General features: G+C 39.9%; 1 protein-coding gene across 2 annotated transcripts in view; it reads left to right on the forward strand.

Moving 5' to 3' along the window:
* The first annotated feature begins 15,014 nt into the window (after positions 1–15,014).
* Positions 15,015–18,418, forward strand: part of Flrt2 (fibronectin leucine rich transmembrane protein 2) — an 89,100-nt gene continuing 85,696 nt past the window's right edge. Inside the window, exon 1 of one of the 2 annotated variants that reach the window (XM_048799133.1) lies at positions 15,015–15,566. The gene's annotated coding sequence lies outside the window, so the exon portion shown is untranslated. The remainder of the gene's footprint in view (positions 15,567–18,418) is intronic. The other variant, XM_015494566.2, reaches the window with a different exon arrangement.

Genomic DNA, 18,418 nt, shown 5'->3' on the forward strand with positions numbered 1-18,418 from the left:
CTTCCTATTCAACTTTTTATCCCCAGCACCTGGTATAAATGTCCAATGCATATGTAAAAGGCTCTCAGTTAATGTTTGCCAAATTTATTGTTTCTGAGTATCTAAACCATGTACAATAGCAACAGGTATTTTGCTTCCAAGAGACATGAAAAAAAATAGGACAGTGAAAAACTCTAGTCTTCTGTTAGGAGGTCTTGGAGATATCACTGAGGACCTAACATCTAAGCTCAGCAAGCTACAATATCTGGACACATGCAGAATATGCTTTCTGTTTTTGAGCAATGGGGTCAGAGGTTACTAGGAATTAATTCCTGTTTATAGATTGGTAAAATTAGCAGACTTGACAGGGATGGGTTAATTTTTGCTGCATGAAAAATCCTGGCCTACTATAATATAGATTACTAAGCATATGCTAAGTAATCAATCTCTGCATATTCTCCACGTGACATGGGTAGTTACTTCCTGAGGTATGATTTTTTAAAAATGTTTTTTGAAATCATTGATTTTGTGTTTTGAATTACCTAAAATGCATTCTACACACTGTGGCTATGAAATTTTGAAGAGTTACAATCTTGATCATCTACTCTGAAATTGTTTCAGCCAAAGCCATTAGTTTTTACAACTAATTGTAAATATCACCTTTCAGTGGTTTTAATGAACCTAATAAAGAAATATGGAGATTTGCCTGCTGTGTGCAGACATTTAACTAGGAGAAAATTAAATTAAGATCAAGGCATATTAACCTTCATTAATTAGTAAGAGTATGCATAGTTTGTATAACTTAAGACAGTAAAATAATCATATATGTGGGTCTTTGGGAATTTAAAAATGAACATCTGATGTTCTTTACAGTTAGATTTGAGATGTGATGGAATGAATTTTGAATATGGTGAACCAGCCACAGGAGCACATAGGTTTAGCATAGGTAGACACAATCTCCTTCTACACCCAATAGGAATCTAGCATTTCCTTCCTTTATTTTTTTCCTTAAAACTGTGCCCTGTAAAAAGGTACAATCACACATTTGTGGTGAGATTGTAAATCAGTACAACCAATCTGGAAAGCAGTGTGGAGATTTCTGAAAGAACTAGAAATGGAACCACCACATGACCCATCTATCCCACTCCTCAGTATTTATCCAGAAGAACTAAAATCAGCATAGTATAGCAATATAGCTACTACGATATTTATGTTAGTAAAATTCACAATAGCCAAATTATGGAATCAAACCATATGCCTATCAACATGTGGTCTTTATACACAATAGAATTTTACTCAGCCAAAAAGAAAAATGAAATAATGGCATTTGCTAATAAATGGATGGAATTGAAGAAAATCATGCTAAGTGAAATAAGCCAGACCCCAAAAATCAAAGAGTCTAATGTTTTCTCTCATATGGAGAAGTGAGAGCAAAGTAAGGGAAAGAAAGCTGTGGCAGGGGGTTGGATATCATATATAAACAGGGACAATCAGAGGAGTAGAAGAAGGAGAAAGAGAGGAAAGAAGGGAAAGGGGAAGAAATATGGAGTGAATTTAATAAAATCATGTTATCTATATAAATGTACTGAAGATAATTTCACCTTTATGTATAATAGGATAGATAAACAAAAGAGCAAAAGAAAGACCAATGGAGGTGAGAAAAAAAGAGGGGAGCAAAAGGAGGTAGGAATGGGGAATTGAGATCAAATTCCTGCTATATATAATTTTGTCAAAATGAACCCAAATAATTATGATGCTCTAATAAAAGAAAAAACTTGTGCCCAATTTCATTAAAATAAACCATGTCAGCTGGGCATGGCGGTACACACCTGAAATTCCAATAGCTTGGGAGGCTAAGGCAAGAGGATTGCAAGTTCAAAGCCAGCCTCAGCATTTTGTAAGGCCCCAAAGAGCTGAGCAAAACCCCATCTCTGAACCATGTCATTAAAGAAAAAACTCAAGGATATGATCTTAGACATGTGCTCTTATTTCTACATTACAGGCATTATAATTAGGAAGATCTTTCTTTTGAAGTTGATGAAAATCGTCATCATCATCATCATCATCATCATAATGTCTACAATCTGCATTTTGGAAGAGAAAAGCTGTGAATTTGACATTCTGAACACTGGCTTTTTTTCCCTTTGAAAATGTAAACCATGCATAGATGTAAAAATAAGTTTATATATGTAAAAAATTACCCACACACATGTATATAGTGTAAACCACCATAAATAAATATGGACAGGCAAACAGGCTCTAAAGAAACTACTATCCGTGGTACACCTGCACCTTCTTTCCCAGGAAAGCTACATGAAATCTTATCCACATACATCTGGAAATTCTCAGGGCTTGTCATGTTGAAGCTAAGAACTGGGGAGGGCTTCAACCATGCAGCCATTGGTTTTCACCATTTGTATCAGTGTCCTCCGTTTAATTTGAGGGCATTCATACAGTTCCTGGAGGGGTACTTAAGATCTAAAACACACTGAGGAGGCTCAACATACATGAAAAGGGAATATTGCATTAGTGGTGGTTTCCAAGGGCACAGTTTCTGGACATCAAAGATATTGAAACCAAGTTTCCAGAGCATAAGGATTGGTAGAGTTGCAGGTGGTGGGGGATTGTAGGATCTTTGGATTTTGGTTGCTAAAAAATGATAGCTTGAACTTTTTTTTTTTTTTTGCCAAAAATGTAAAAGCTACATCTTCGCCTACTGATGGGACAACTGTGATGGTTCAAGAGGGAAGTAGGCCAAAAAGTGGGGTGGGGGTGTGTGTGCAAGGGGTTTCCTTTACTCATAGTATTTAATATGTCCCAAATGTCTTGTAGAATCCAATTGTTAGGAGTTGCCAAATGTTTTACCACAGTATGGCACAATTTCACTCATTCCATGTTCATCTACAGAACATGAAGGATGGAAGCAAAAATGGATATGGAGAAGATGAGAAAAATATTGTGAGGGTACTAGGAATTCAGGTGATAGCGGTGATATTATCTTGGAGATTGGTAAAATTCCAATCTTAAACACAGATAAATTATAGCTGAAGGTACTCCTAAAAGGAAATAAATGGAATAGAAATATGTGACTTAAAGAGAAAAGACAGATTCTCCACTCATCTTATCTCTTAAGAATGAGATACTGCACCATCTGCTCTCCAAACCGTTATTTCCTTTCACTCTGCATTTCTCCTCAGTCTCCTCCCTGTGTTTCTCTGAGTTTTCAGATTGGCTCTTTTCCTGTGAGTCACATCCTTTCTTTAAATGTTTCCATATTTCCCTCATCTCTCTGAAACTTGTGTATGACTCTTTGTTAAGCATTTCAAAATATCACATGTCACTACGTTTTGATATTTTGCCTGTATCTTACATCTTTTATTTTTAGAATGTAATGTTGTTCAGACACTGTCTTTTCAACCATGATATTTTAAAAAATGATTATTCTTTTTATAGGTGCAAATAATAATTTTTAAAATGGTAAATTGGCTAGCTCACACTTTGATTCTATAATATATAATCTACCTGAGTGTCTCTGTAGGGCCACTTCAAGACATCCTGTGAGTTCTAGTTGCTCTAGTACTGTGTCATTGTCTTTTTCTATAACATTTTACATGGTATATTGACACATGTGCCTTAGGGTTCTCCTTAGTGATTATCTGCCACATATTGGTTAAGCCAGGAAACTGACATCTCTCTCTGTCTTACTTCTAGCCAGTGAACAAATACTTGCACTTTTACCTCCTCAGCACCTTTCTTAAATTTTACTAACTATGCCCACTGGGTTAATTCCATTCAGCTGTTTTGTATAGCAAATGTTTTGCAAATGAAGTTATGTTGAACATAGGGTTATGGTTTGTCTATGAGGTTTCCCTAAGAGCTCCTGTGTGAGACAATGCAAGAACTTTCAGAGATGAAATGATCAAATTATGAGAGGTGTAACCTAATTGGTGGATTAATCCACTGATGTAAATCAACTCTGGTAACTATAGGCAGGTAGCATGTGGCTGGAGGAAGTAGGTCACTGGGAGTGTGTTTTCTGCTGTGTCCTGAGCTGCTTTCTTCTGCCACACCCTTGTGCCATATTGTAGTGCCTTACTCAGGCCCAGAGCTATGGAGTAGGTCAATCAGAATCTCTGATACCATGAGCCAAAGTGAACTTTTCTTCCTCTGAGTTGTCTTTGCCAGGTCTTTTGGTCACGATGACACAAAAACAGACTAAAACGCACCCATGCTCATTTGTTATCATATCGTCTGTGGCAGAGTTGTGTACCAAATGCACAAATTAGATCTTATTAAAATCCTACTTCAGAAAGGGACTCTCCTTTTCTGTCAGCACAGTGCTCCCATTTTTAAAGTCAAAGTGCAGATCCTATTGCTACCTCTACCTCTTCTCTTTTGCCCTTCCTATACAATCAATATTTTAGGCAGTATGAAAAGCATCAAGTATCTTAATATTTAATGCCACACCAGAAAAATCTTCTGCGCCCCCAAAAACCTGTATTAGATGTATATTCTGTGTTCTTCCATGGAAACTTATGTTTCCCTTAACCTAAGCACCTGCTGGGATTGCTCTGCAGTGTCATCTACTTGCTTGAATCCTCTGCAATCAATAATGTACTCTAGAGCTAGTTTTAACTGCTACCACATTTATCAGCACCAAATTCAGCACTTGGCATGTAGTAGGGCTTCAGAAATATTTAATGATGTGGGTAAAAAAATGTAGAAACTGTTCACATGCTAAGGAAGAAGAGGAAAAAATCTGTCATATCAAGATATGAAGTTTAATATGGAAAAGTATAAAGAGAACAACAAAATTAGAAGCAGATAAGACCCAAGGATGGTGAAAGGAATATACATTTTTATTGGTACATTAGCTAAATTTGAGTAAAAAATACAGCTATTGGAAATAATGATGTAATAACTAGACATATGATATGCAAGAACCAAGAAACAATTGCATAGATGCATTTAACACTATTTAGTCCATTATCATAAGCATGTTGACACTTTCACTTTTGTGTTATCTTGTTAATGATTCTCATGTACTTACTGCTATTATTTAGATATGCATTTTGATTAATTTTTTGTGTTTTTAATAATTACTTACATTGAGTCTTACTATTTGGAAAATGTGAAAATATCAATTATTATAAAAAATGGTCAACATTGTATTAACTACTGAACTTGCTTTATTAGACCAATCTCTACCACCAGAATCTTGAGTTTACCTGGAGTATAAGTGAATGGAAGGGATCAAAGACAAGAAATGCAGACAGGAAATTAATGTTTTCATTTATTATTATTCAATATCTGGACTTCCCAAAATAACATGGAAATTCAGGCTTACTTTATTCTTCAAGAAAATCATAAATTAATAGCGCCAAAAATTGTATTTGTATGTTCTGTACAAATTTCATCCACACAATTACTTAAGTGGTTTTGTTAGTATTAATTCTGTGGGGATCATTGCTATTATAGCTTAAAAAGCAAAGCAAAACAAAACAAAGCTATATTCCAACTGATAGATACATATTTCTTTCACCATTACCAGGAAGGAAAATGTTAGTCAAGTATTACTAAAAAACATAAAACATTTACAAATGAGAGAATCTTTGAGGCTTTCAAAGGTGAGTGCAAGCAAAATAGAAGGATCAACCATGTTCAGATGAATACTAGTGAAGTCAGATGTATTCTGATCCATAGTGTCAAATGCCAAAGTTGACTTGTTCTCTTAATTCTGTCAAAGTTGCCCATTCCTATAAAGAAGGCTTAGCCAAAGAATGTTTGAATCAGTTAGAAAAACCACTTTCCTTTTAGTCTTACCCAGCATATCCACAGGAAGGTTTGCCAGCATTCTCTTCCTAGTTATAACCTTACAGCATTTGTTTCCGAAGGCAAATAAATGTGGAATATTGTGTGATTCACATGAACAACTTGCCTTACCCTGAGAAAGGAAAGGCCCCCTACTGTTCTTAATGGTTATGTGAGGGGACAAACCGTGTCTGAACTGTTTGAATGCATATCCCCTTACTTCTGCCTAGTGGGATCCACAGTCACCCACTAGGCAGGGTTAGCTAATGACTGAAATGAAATCCAGTCATTTAAGGAAATCTCAAAGGCTTCCTGGGGTTAGGCTGGAAAGATGTCACTAGGAGAAGGCCTGCACTTGATGCCTTTGCAGTGTTTATGGAACCTATAGCACAATGGAGCGTGATTAATGAGGCTCTTCAAACTCTGACTTAGGCTAGGTCTTCGTCCTTGTCATGTCTACAGATCAGCCTTTATCACCCCCATGTCAGCATAAATGTAAACCAGAACCTAGTGTTTCCTAGAGGGGTTGCCCTAGCCTTCATCCTCAAGTAAACTAAGGGGTCAAAGAGGACATGTTCTCATTTTTAAATGACAGTGAAACCTTTGCTTCATGAAATGCTTTTCCCTTAAACACTTTTACATTTACCATTTTATCCTGTAGTTACAAAGTGATATAAAGCAAGTTTGCAAGAAATTATTGTCACCTTGTGATAGATGAGACATCTGGGCCATAAGGTCATTAAGTAAGTTTCCTAAATACTTACCTGGTTGGGAACATATTCCATACTGAAACCCCATCTAATTCTAATTGAAATAGATGGTGACACCCTCTTGTACCTGAACACATCCTATAAGGCATTAGTGAAAGAATCCAGCCAATTGGCAGATTTTCTCAAAATCGTCAACTCTAGTTTCTACTCTTTCTCTGAAGTCTGGGAATAATGTGAAAAGTGAAATTAAAAGGTGAATTGTACTCATAGTAAAATACTTTTCCTTGTTTCAATCTAAGAAGTAGATCTCAAAAACTTCAGAATTGTGCTTTTCTGCCCATTCCAAACTCAGGCCTTGTTAAATGTGTTCACCCTCATCTCTCTTCTATCCAGGATACTGTGAATGGGTGATAGATCCATCGGACAGTCACAGGTCTAACTCCTTTATTCTATCCACAGTTTTCTGAAACCTGAAAAACAGTCTTGGCTGTAAAAGGACCATTAAAAAGCCTACAAACTCGATTTTACTGCATCTTGTGGGCAACTTCCGTTTGAGAAATATGAACACAGGATACCAACCAGGGCCTGCTTTTAGCTAAGAGCAACTACATCATTTGTCCTGAGCCTCTTCTTATGAGGACTATAAATCTGTGCCTTGGATCGTTTTATATTATTGAAGGTAGATGTAAATTATTCTTCCTGGATATTTTCATCAGCATCACTGAACAAAGCATGACAATGACAGTTATCCAAATGTAAGAGAGATGACATGCCCCAATTCAATTTTCTTCCTTTTTTCTTTTTCTGTTGTGGTAAAAAATTTCAGGTCATCCTCCTGGTAAAATGACATGTTTACCTGCTCCAGGCCTTGCAATGGAAACCCAGAGAAACACCAATGGTGTTTTTGCTTATTTATTTTCTAGTTGCTTATAGCTCTGGAGCTGTCGTCATTTGAGTTAAAGAAAAACCCTTGATCTGAGCTCCTTGATGGATGAGATGTTGTCTTTATTTTTGCCTCCTTTGTCAATTGATACTACATTTGAAATACTTCTTAACCCATCTTATTTTTCCCCTTTTGCTAGAAAAAAAAGAAAAATTTGACATTCTCACAAATTGATATGTATATTGTTCTAACTGGAAAGTAAAAAAGAAGATACCTGGTTATTGAACATCTGAAGCAAAAACACGGTACTCTTGATATGTAAAATAATTCACAATTCTATTATCAACAATATATTTTTATTAATAAACAACCAAACAACTCAAACAATCTGACTTTGAGCCATAGTATATGATTATTCGATGGGTTGTAAAAATAGGAGACATTTTTGGCTCAGTTGTCTGGTGAGTAGAGAATGTAATGCAAAACCAAAACAAGATTTGTTTTCTCTTGTGGATTCAAAACCTTTTTAAAATGTTGCTTAAAAAAAAAAGAAAGTGACTTTTTACTTATTTTACCTCTAAATTTTACAGATCAAATAACTGCATTTAATCAAATTAAACTTTACCTGCTGTTTAGAAGAACCAGAAAAACACAGGAGGAATTGTTTAGAGTTTCATATTAGTTTGCTTTTCCTAATAATAAACTCCATATCCCTTATTTACTCCTCCTAAGATAATTCAAATATTATTTATTGTGATAGACGGGAACTACTAAGGATTTTAGAAAGAGTAGGTATTCATTGATACATGTATCTTCCTTCTTCACTTTTTGAAAAATAATTCTATTTAGACATATTTTGTGTGTCATATAATTTACTCTTTTAGAGTGTTTGGTTTAATGGGTTTTTTTTTTTTTTTTGTTTTTTGCTTGGTTTTACTAAATTATGCGTCCATCACTGTGAATCACTTTTGGAATATTTTTATCCTGGCATTATGATCCTTCATACACATTTTCTGGTAATTCACATCCCTCTTTCCCTCCATTTCCTCTCACCTAGCAACTAGTAATATGCTCTCTGCCATCAGAGTTTTATCTTTTCTGCATATTTATGCAAATTGAATCACATAATTTAATTTGGTCTCTTGTGTACAGCTTCATGAATGTTGTTACATGTGTCTATAATTTGTTCCTTTTTATTGCCAAATGTTTTTTTTATTATGTGGATATTTTACCTAATATTCACCAGTTGATAGACATTTAGGTTGTTGCCAGTTTTTGAGTATCACAAATGATGCCACTAAGAACACCTGTGTGAAAGTGTTTGCATGGATAGGTTTTCATTTCTCTTAGTTTGATCTTTCAGAGTGGAACTGCTCAACCAAATAGTAAGTTTATGTTCAAATTTTGAAGACACTATTGTTCAAACTGTTCTCCAAAGTGGCTTTGCTATTGTACATTTTCATCCATAATGTACAAGCTTCCAATTTCTCTACTTTTTGACAACACTTGTTACTCTTCTTTTTTTTAATTTTAATTTTAATTTGTTATGTATGACAACAGGATGCATTACGATTCATATTTCACATAAGAACCCAATTTTTCATATCTCTGGTTGTACACAGAAGTAGTACTCTCTGTCTTTTTGATTACAGTCACTCTAGTGGGTATGATGTGGCATCTCATTGTGGTCTTGGTTTGTATTTCCCTGATGATACTGAGAACTCCTTCAGTCTTAGAGGGCTCAGTTCCATAATTTTGAAAGCAATCTGTATAAGATGGACATATTAGGAAGATGTGGTATTTTAGGGAAATCTGACTTTTATTTCAGAGATAATTAGAAAAAAAATTAGAGTATCTTTGGTTTTATCAATAATAATAACAACAACTATTCCTTTCCATGGGATAATAACATTTATATCAAGAGAATGGACCGAACTCTACAGTCTTCTCAAGATCTATCACCTTTACTTGCTGCCTCACTGTCTCTGTGATTATGCAGCTTGTTACCGTGTCATGGTGAATGGTGGTGGGAAGCTCTTAGATACTATAATTCATGTAGGGATGCTCTAAGGGACTTAGACTCTGCAAATGAAATTGTTTTACTGTCCACTGCTTGATTTTCTACCAAATCTGACCTATACTCCTTATTTTTGTGCCTCTTACATCTTATAAAAAACTAATCTTAACACTATACCATTTATAAAAAGCACTGCAGGATAAGGAAAGATGTATCCCACTGTATAAAATGAAAATGGAGCCTTAGAAGGAAAAATAAATAAATAATTTAAAAACAGAACAATCCTGTCCATTTTTATAGTTTGATGTTGGGTTTGGGATCAACTAGACATCTCTGAAACCCACCAGAAGTAAGAAGGATTTTCTGAAATCAAGCTCACAAAGATTTCTTCAATAAGGAGAGCCCCCAGGGCTTAGCTAACCTACAAAATAGCCTAGAGATCCACATTTTCTCTTCAGTGCCCAGGAAGGAGAATTTGATTCCTTCCCCTGTACCATGGATAAAGAACAAACCTCAAATACTATTAAACTCACATATACTCATACTAAATTATTTCCTGTTCTGTTTACAAAATATTTTATTCATGGAAATTTTTAAAGTTAATAAACAGAGACAGAAGAGACTATCTATCTATCTATCTATCTATCTATCTATCTATCTATCTATCTACCCTGAACAAGGGTCTTGGTTTTACTTTTCTCATTTTTTAGGGAGACTGAGGTTCAGGGGCATTAAGTGATTTCCTAACAAAGTGATGGAGACTTGAAGTAAGATCTTCCAAGTGCAAGTTCAGAGTTCTTTGTAATGCACAAATCTCAAGGGAAGGTAGTTGTTCTCCAAATAAGTCAGTCTTTTCTTCCAGGGCATGCAAGTTATTTCTGAAGCATGTCGATATACAGGGGAGAAAAATATTTATCAATTTTAATGCAGAATCTTATATATACATTCAATTAAATGTTTTTTCAGATTAAAATATCCTCATCAGAGTTATAGTTTAATACAGAAAATTCAGTAACATTTTCTACAAGAGCAGCACAGAGCATTGAATAAGTCCCTGGATAGATCGTTCATCTTTTTTAATACTTTTTTTTTTAAGGAGTTTCCTCAGTTTTCCCACCCACTACACTTGGAGAATGTTTGCATTAAGTTTTCTTTTTTTTTTTTTTCCAAGCTTCCCTTCTGAACAGAGAGCAACTGCTTAACAAATGGCAGGTTTATGTAAGAGGAAATCTCCATGGTTTAACGTGCTTTTGTTTCCTGTCAGTATGTACCTTCTGTTTTTGTTCATGCATAATCATCTTGTAACCTGCACAGAAAGGGAAAGAAACTGAGGCTTGGGGAAATGAAGCAATTGCTTACATATTGATTTTCCAATTCTTGGCCTAAAGAATTTTTCGTGAGACAGGAGACCCCAATAGCTGGGGCTGCGTATGCAGAAGACCAGATATAAAAATAATACCTCCCAGTCCCCTGTAAAATCAGTACATTGTCAAAAGAACCTCATCATCACTTGAATGAGGCCTTTTTCTAGAGAGAACCTGTTTCATGTCACTATAGTCCTTTTGAACATAACAAAATTATTGTATTTCCATAGCGAGCACACAATTATTTGTGTCTTCATTAAACTGAGAGTTTTGACAGGGTAGCGACTGAATCCATTCATCAAATTTCTGCTACTTGTTTTGGATTTTCTGCAAATGTGGTTGGGTGAACGGATGAACCATAAACTCTAGCCTGGCATTTCCAAATCAGAATGGTATGAATTCCAAAGTCCCGGATTCAGATGATTCAGGTCACGCTCACAAAAGGATGGCATAGATTAGGAGTACTTTCTACTCTTTAAAGAGAGGAAAAGTTGGGTTAGGGCAGTAGCTCAGTGATAGAGTACTTGCCTAGCATGTGTGAGGTATTGGGTTTGATCCTCAGTACCACATAAAAAAGAGAAGAAAAGCTAATTCTCTAAACTGTATTAGCCAAGGATTTCCTTTCAATGGTCCTCATCTTAGAAGAAAGAATACATTCCTCTCTACCTGCCAGAGAAGCTTGTTTGTGAAATCAATGATCATACTTTAAGCTTCTACCAGATGAAAAGTGTTGTACTGGACACTAGAAAAATACAAAAAGTGAAATAAACTCAATTATTTAAGAAGACACTAAGATCTAGCTAAGAGATGAACATGTGGAGAGCAAATACCACTTTAAGAGAAAACAGAATCAGCAGTATATTGGTGGAAAATATGAAAGGTAGAGAGGGATGGGAGGGGATGGATGTCGCTTGTGCACATGAAAGTTGAAATTTTGAACCAACCAAAGCTATGGCAATGGGTTAGGGAAAAAAGCAGCTATTTCTAAAAGCATCAACAGGATTTGGACAATGACTGGGTTTGAAAATTGTAAAACAGATCAGTTGAAAATGGTTTCAACATAAGTAACCAGAGGAGACAGTTCAGTGATTTCCTTAGAATTTACTAAATTCTACATAGGAATTTTTTTTTCTGAGAGATTTTTGCAGAGAATTTCATATCTGGAATGTTTACAAGTCATGTAGGTGCTGATTTTGCTAGTTAGAAATCCTAAATTCATGAGAGTGGACTGAATTTAGTGATTCATTTCCAGAGAATCTGAAGAATTGTGTGGCCAGGGTAGATGGTCTCACAGCACAAAAACCTGGTGCAGAATGCCTTCAAGAGTGTTGATATCACCTGTGACACAAGACTGCGTGTGATGAGTAGGACCCTGCCCCTACTGTTCTCCCACCAAGGCCCATGACTAGACACTATTCATGAGAGAACGACAAACCCAAGCTGAGAGATGTTCTGTGAAAGTACCTGAGCATAACTTCTCAAAATTCTCGGGGTCATAAAAGACATGTGAAGATGTAGGAACTATCTCAGAGCACAGGAGATGTGATGACTAAAGGGAATATGGAGTCCTTAATGGGATTCTGAACAGGAAAAGGATATCAAAGGAAAAATGGTGAAAAATAGAGCTTAGTAGCAATGCACTAATGTTGGTTTCTTAGATTGATGTAATTTTCCTATGTTTTGAAGAGAGGGAATAAGTGATACAATAATAATGTTAACAATAGCTCATGACATTTTTTTTTTCTTTTTTGGTACCAGGGATTGAACCTGAGGGAACTCAACCATGGAGCCATATCCTCAGCCCTTTTTATATTTTATTTAGAGACAGGGTCTTGCTGAATTGCTTAGGATCTTGCCAAATTGCTGAGCCTGGCCTTGAACTCGGGATCCTCCTGCCTCAGCCTTCAGAGCCACTTGGGACTACAGGCGTGTGCCACTATGCCCTGCAGCACATGACATTTCTAAAGCATTTTCACCTGTGCTGGCTCACTCTGAGACAATGTTATGAGGTTGATAGGACAGGGATAGTCAATGTTCATTTTGTAAATGAAGAAGCAGAGGCTCAGAACTGGACACACCCAAGATCAAAACTGTCACTGCCTGGAGTTTCAACCACGGTTTTAGGAGACAGATACTGTGTTATTTTTACTTTTGTCAAGTATTAAGAAGACAGGTCATTGAAGATGTGTGTGTATATATAGGGAATCACACAAGAAACACTTGGGGGAAGGTAAAGACTTTGAGATGGCAATAAGATTTCTACTGAAACGAAATCTCTATTAAGGACTGAATTCTTCAGGATAAGTAATGAGATATCCTTCTGTTTTTTTTTTTTTAATCTCCCAGATTGTCATTTGTTTCTCTTCTGTCTCCCTATCTTTATGTATCAGTGATATTTTATCAATAAAATAACATAATTATCACAGTTTTTGAGTTGGCAAAATTATTACACTTTGGATCCCCTGAATCACATTCCCTATTATTTCGCTTCTTCTGGTCACATTGCCATGTATTGTTAAAACTGACTCAGGTCAGATGAATAACAATTTTTTACAATGGTTCTCTTCAGAAATTTGATGTGATCTTTTTTACTACTTATTTTTCTTTGTCCTGATTATCACGTCTGCACCAATAGCCTCTTGTAGGGAGAACACAGTCATAACATTGTTTGCTTATGATTTAGAAACAGCAGTAATTGCAAATACAATATCTGTACTTCTACAACCATCCCCTGCCCCCCTTCTCCAGTTCATTCATTTTTCAGCAGCAAAAGTGAGAAAGTAAAAGCTGTAAATAGTTCCATCTTGCTTTCAAACAAAAATGTGTTTTTAAAGGGGAAATCATTATACGGCCCTCACAGATCAACATTTCAAAGAAGGACATCATGCAGGCTCTTATATACACTTACATAGGAAAATGGATGTTTAAAAGCAGGCAGATGTGTGTATGTCCTAAAACGCGGACTTTCTAGTTGATTCTGGAGCCCAAGGAGCTATCCCTATGCTTTGCTGCCACCTTGGCTAACTGGAAGGATTTACAACGGAATTCTCCACTGTAAGGGCTGGAAGCGGCTCGCACTGCCTCACCGGGCTGGCAGAGCTCAGAGAGGCATTTGAAGTGGTTATTACTATTCCCCCTGGCTTGGGTATGTTGCAGAGAGAAATTGGAACATCTATCCAGTGGAAAAGCACTCTTTCACTTTTGAAATAACTCAGTTTCAGCATGATCCACGATTACTCTCTGAAGACTTTTTAAAAGGCATCTTCCTTAGTCCAGAACGGAAACTCAAAAGGAGGTGATGTCCAAATGCGGATCTGAGGTTGCGCTCCCTGAGGTCCTGGCTCATTTGGGTGTGACGGTGACCGGAGCAGCGCTGTGCCCAACATTTTTTTCTTGTCTGTTCGCATTCTGTCTTCAAGAGAAGACTGGCCTCCAACTCCGCTGAATTTCTTGAGCTGAGAACACTTAGTCAAAGCTGTTTATTGAATGCAAGGCAGAGGTATATTCTCTGTTTCACCTCTTCCAAAGCAGCTGGGAAAATATTGCGCTCAAAATCTTGGCGCTTAACACTGACCTGCTCTTTCAGTGCTGGTACCTTGATATTTTTTTTTTTTTTTTGCATCGTCATTCTTGTTTTTATTTCCCCTATTTGTTTCTTTCTAAGGCTAACTTCTGTCTCTGTCTATTTCTTCCTTTCTCCCCCTTTCTCTTTCTCTCTAATCTCCTTCCTCCCTTCATTCCCATATCCCCATTAACAAATCAAACTCCTTCATCTCGTCCTCACAATCTTCTGGTGTCTTAATCCTCGTTATTTGAGTATGTCTTCATTATTGAGTATTTGTATTTGTCTTACTCCGGCTCTAGATGGGTGGGAGGCAGCATTCCTTGAGGGTTCATTTAAATTTGGTCTGAGTGTCTCGCACACGCAATACAGTTAGGAGCTAGAGTTAGAATCAGCGACGAGTTCCAAATCTTCAAAGCTCAGCTAGTGAAGGAAATAATACGAGGGGCGGGGAACAGAAGTAGAGGAACAAAACCCAACTTTGCTGGCAACTTCCATAAATCCGGTAACTGGAGGCAAAAAATAGATTCCGAGGGCTGGGTCTGGTCCAGATGAAATGCTAGGGCTCCTTCTCATCCCTGAGTCTGGCGCTGGAAGCCCGTCACTGGCGTCTTGCCACGCGAGTGCCCCTAGACAGCAACACACCCACTGGAAACGCACGTGAACAAAGCTCTCGCCCTGGGAGCCGCCGCCTGCGGTTTCCTAGTCCATTCCAGCTTCTCCCGGGAGTGCAGGGCGCACACAGGGTTAAGTTAGTCCCCTCCCTGGTAGGAGGCAGAGCTGGGGGAGGGGAAAAGAAGCATACTGTCTCAGGCTGGGTATCTTGTAGTTAGTTGTACGTTCAAAACCTGTCGCCTTCACTTGTGAGTTTGGCATCATCCATTGTCATCGCGGAGGAACTAGCGCTCGGAGATAACAACCGTGCTCGCAACCTTCGCGCGGAGGCGCTGAGCTTCCCCCGCTGGGGGTGCGCTTCTGGTCCTTCCACCCGGGAGTTTAGCGGCGGGGAGGTGGCACCTCCTCGCCCGCGACAGTGTCCACCGAGCCCCAGGACCAGGGTGGCAGTTCTCAACAATGGGCAGAAGGGACCTCGGCGGCGACCCCTAAAACAATACCATGCCCCGGGAGCCCCGCTGCTGCCGCGCCAGCTTCTTCCCTTTCCACCTCCCCGACCCTGTCGGATTCGGATGAGCCCACTGGGAGGAGACTCGGCCGCCAGGTAAAGAGACTGCGGTGCCAGGTGAAGTTTTTAATAGCCGCCCTAGCAGCCGCGAAGCGGGCATCACGCTCTTTGGGGGAAGATATATTTATTTTTTAACTGGGGAGGGAGTCACCCTGATGGGATATTCTAGACTTTTTCCTTTACCAGGAGAGAAATTAGGCTCCCGACTTTAGGGACGTCTATCTGCAGGTCCAATCCACCTTCTTTAAGGAGTTTTGTAATGGCTCAGGGTCAAAAAGCAAAAATGATTGCCTGCTGGATGTATAGGTCTTAAATGAGGATTTCCAGACGCTTAAGCCTGCTGGAGTACAGCCTCCCATTTCGTCAGAAAGAATCTCTTAACTTCCACGATTAACAACCTCCTTTTCCATCTACTTTTAATGCTACCAGCGTTATTATCAAGTGGTTATATCTAAAGCCACCAGCCCGCTCCATTCCCTCAATCCAAGATCGTTTAGCCGCTAAGACGCAGCGGGTACTAATTGGTTTTCTTTTCATTTGGGGAGAGGGGATGCTTTTCCCCAAACCGTGTCTATCCCGAGCCCTTTTGGTTCTCTGGGGCTGGCGGTCACTCAGCTGGGGCCACTGCGCCTTCCTGAAGCGAAGGAAAGGGTGGCGAAGACGCGAGGCACAAGAATAGCTGAACTGTGATCGCGTTCTGGCGCCGCTGGCGTTGGACGCAGAGATGGGGCGGGTAACGCCCCCAGGCGCTGAATGCAGGGACAAGAAGACCGATAGAGTGGCTGAAGCAAGGCCTAGCAAGCTGCCACCGGGTCGCTGCTAGAGCCCCAACCTCCTGGAAAGATCCTTCCGCCGCGCTGACCAGTCCAGTGCTCTTCCCAGCTCTTTCAGAGTCGGCATGGTCACTTCTCTTTCTTTGATAATTAGGCCCAAGATCAAGGTGCCGAGTTGAGACCCAGGCACTAAAGAGGATAAGGGAGCCCTCTGGGGAACAGGGTGACTGGAGCGGGTTGAATCCACACTTGACTCCTGGAAAACTCCTGGAGCATGTGAAACAGTTGCCGGTGGAGACTGAAGCCACCACTGCTGTGGTCTCTGGCGCTTTGCTCCAGGAACCTCCCAGCAAGATGGCACTTACTGTTTCTCTGTGATTAGCTCCACCATCCTCTTCCCTTCCTTCCCTGGATAATTATTAGTTACACTCTGGGAGTTTGGGTAGAGGACGGGCTATGCATATCTAAGTTCAAGCGTTTTCTAGTCACCTTTGCATGATACAACAGAACAGCGACAGGCGCTCAAGCATTCGAGTAGTGTGTATGAGTGTGTGTGCACGTGTGAGCGCGTGTGTCAACGTGTGCCTGGGTGGGTCCATGCGTGGCTTAGGAAACAAATCTGGCGTTTCTCCAAGTCGTCTTAACCTTACTTACGCTTTCAAACACATAAAGGCAGTAGACACAACAGGGATGCGAAGGAAATAAAAACAATCGGAGAAGGGGTGCCAAGTGACTCAGGCTTTGAACTGAAGACAGGGAGTGCGGTCTCGCCTGGGCGCGTCCGGAAATCATCTCCAGCCGGTTACAGGCACCGCCCCCGTCTTACTCCATAGCCCACGGAGCTAAGAGGATCCCTAGAGTGTTGGTCCGGGGTTAAACTTGCGGATTGCATCTCCCTTGGCCTCACTGACAGCGCGTCTAGGCGCAGCCCAGCGCTTGGCGCGGGCTCGTTCTCCCTCTTCTGTTCAGATTCAGCCTCTCTCCGGACTTGTTAAAACATGACAGCAACTTACTGGAGGCAGGAAGAGCAGCAATCAAACGAAGAGCAAACCAGATCCCGTCCCCCGTTCCGCACCTCGCAAAGAAAAAGACATACCCCTCGGTTTTCTCAGATTATTCTTTACTTACTCTTTGCAAAGAGATTGAGAATTGGAAATGCTGTTTATATACAAATTAGGTTTCTTTTGCTGTCCAGTCTGTCTCCACAGTCTTCAAGGCTGAATTTTGGCTGTCCACTGAAATCTGTGGGGAAATTGACCCACCCCCACCCCACCAGCTGCAGCCAGGGTAATACGAGAAAGTAGAGGTGTTTAAAATGGTCATATCAAACTCTAGTTTATTCCCCAATTAAAGTTTAAAAAGGTCCGGAATGAAGGAACCTGTAATGGGGTGGAGATGGGGGTGGGGCAAATCATCAAGGTTGCCTGCCTTTGAAATAACGCCATTTTGGTTCAGAGGCTTGCTATATTTTTACCCTCAAATCTCAGGTTTCGATCCTTTCTCGGAATCAAAGTAATAGATCCTCTCTCCTGGAAGTACAGCATTAGGCGACTTGGGGGAAATCGCTTTTCAGGGTTCGGACGTTGGAAGTATTTCTAAAAACTGTGGGTAGGGAGGGCATGTGCATCGTAGAAAATCCAGAGGCAGCGTGCAGGGTCAAGGTGGTATCCGCGGGGTTAGCCCCAATGCTCTGGAACTCTCTCCAGGAAGGAGAGGGTTAAAATTCGAGTCAGACTTTGCCTCTTGGAAAGCTTTGGGTAGCAGCCGCTCCTCCCCAGCATTCTTTAAACCAGAAAAGTGGGAGGGACTCCGCGAGGGAGGAAGAGAAAGGGAGGGAGAGAAAGAGGGCTCTAGGAGGGGAGAGCGCGCCAGAGCGCGAGGGACCCAAGGAGAGGAGGAGCGCGGGAGCCGCGGAGGCGATCCCGCGAATTCATTACTGTAAACATCTCCCGGGGGTGTCAGCAGGGGTGGGGGTGGAGGCCTCAGCGCCTACATTAGCCAGACCGCCTCAGATTGAGGCAGCAGTTTGGTCAGAGCAGCCTCCACATCCGCGCTGGGCGGGCGCAGCACTTGGAGCGAGCCCCGCTCCCGCCCCCGCGCAGATCCGCACGCAGTTCGGCTGGGTCCGCACACACG

Source organism: Marmota marmota, unplaced genomic scaffold (genome assembly GCF_001458135.2).
Source record: "Marmota marmota marmota unplaced genomic scaffold, marMar, whole genome shotgun sequence".
NCBI lineage: Eukaryota > Metazoa > Chordata > Mammalia > Rodentia > Sciuridae > Marmota > Marmota marmota.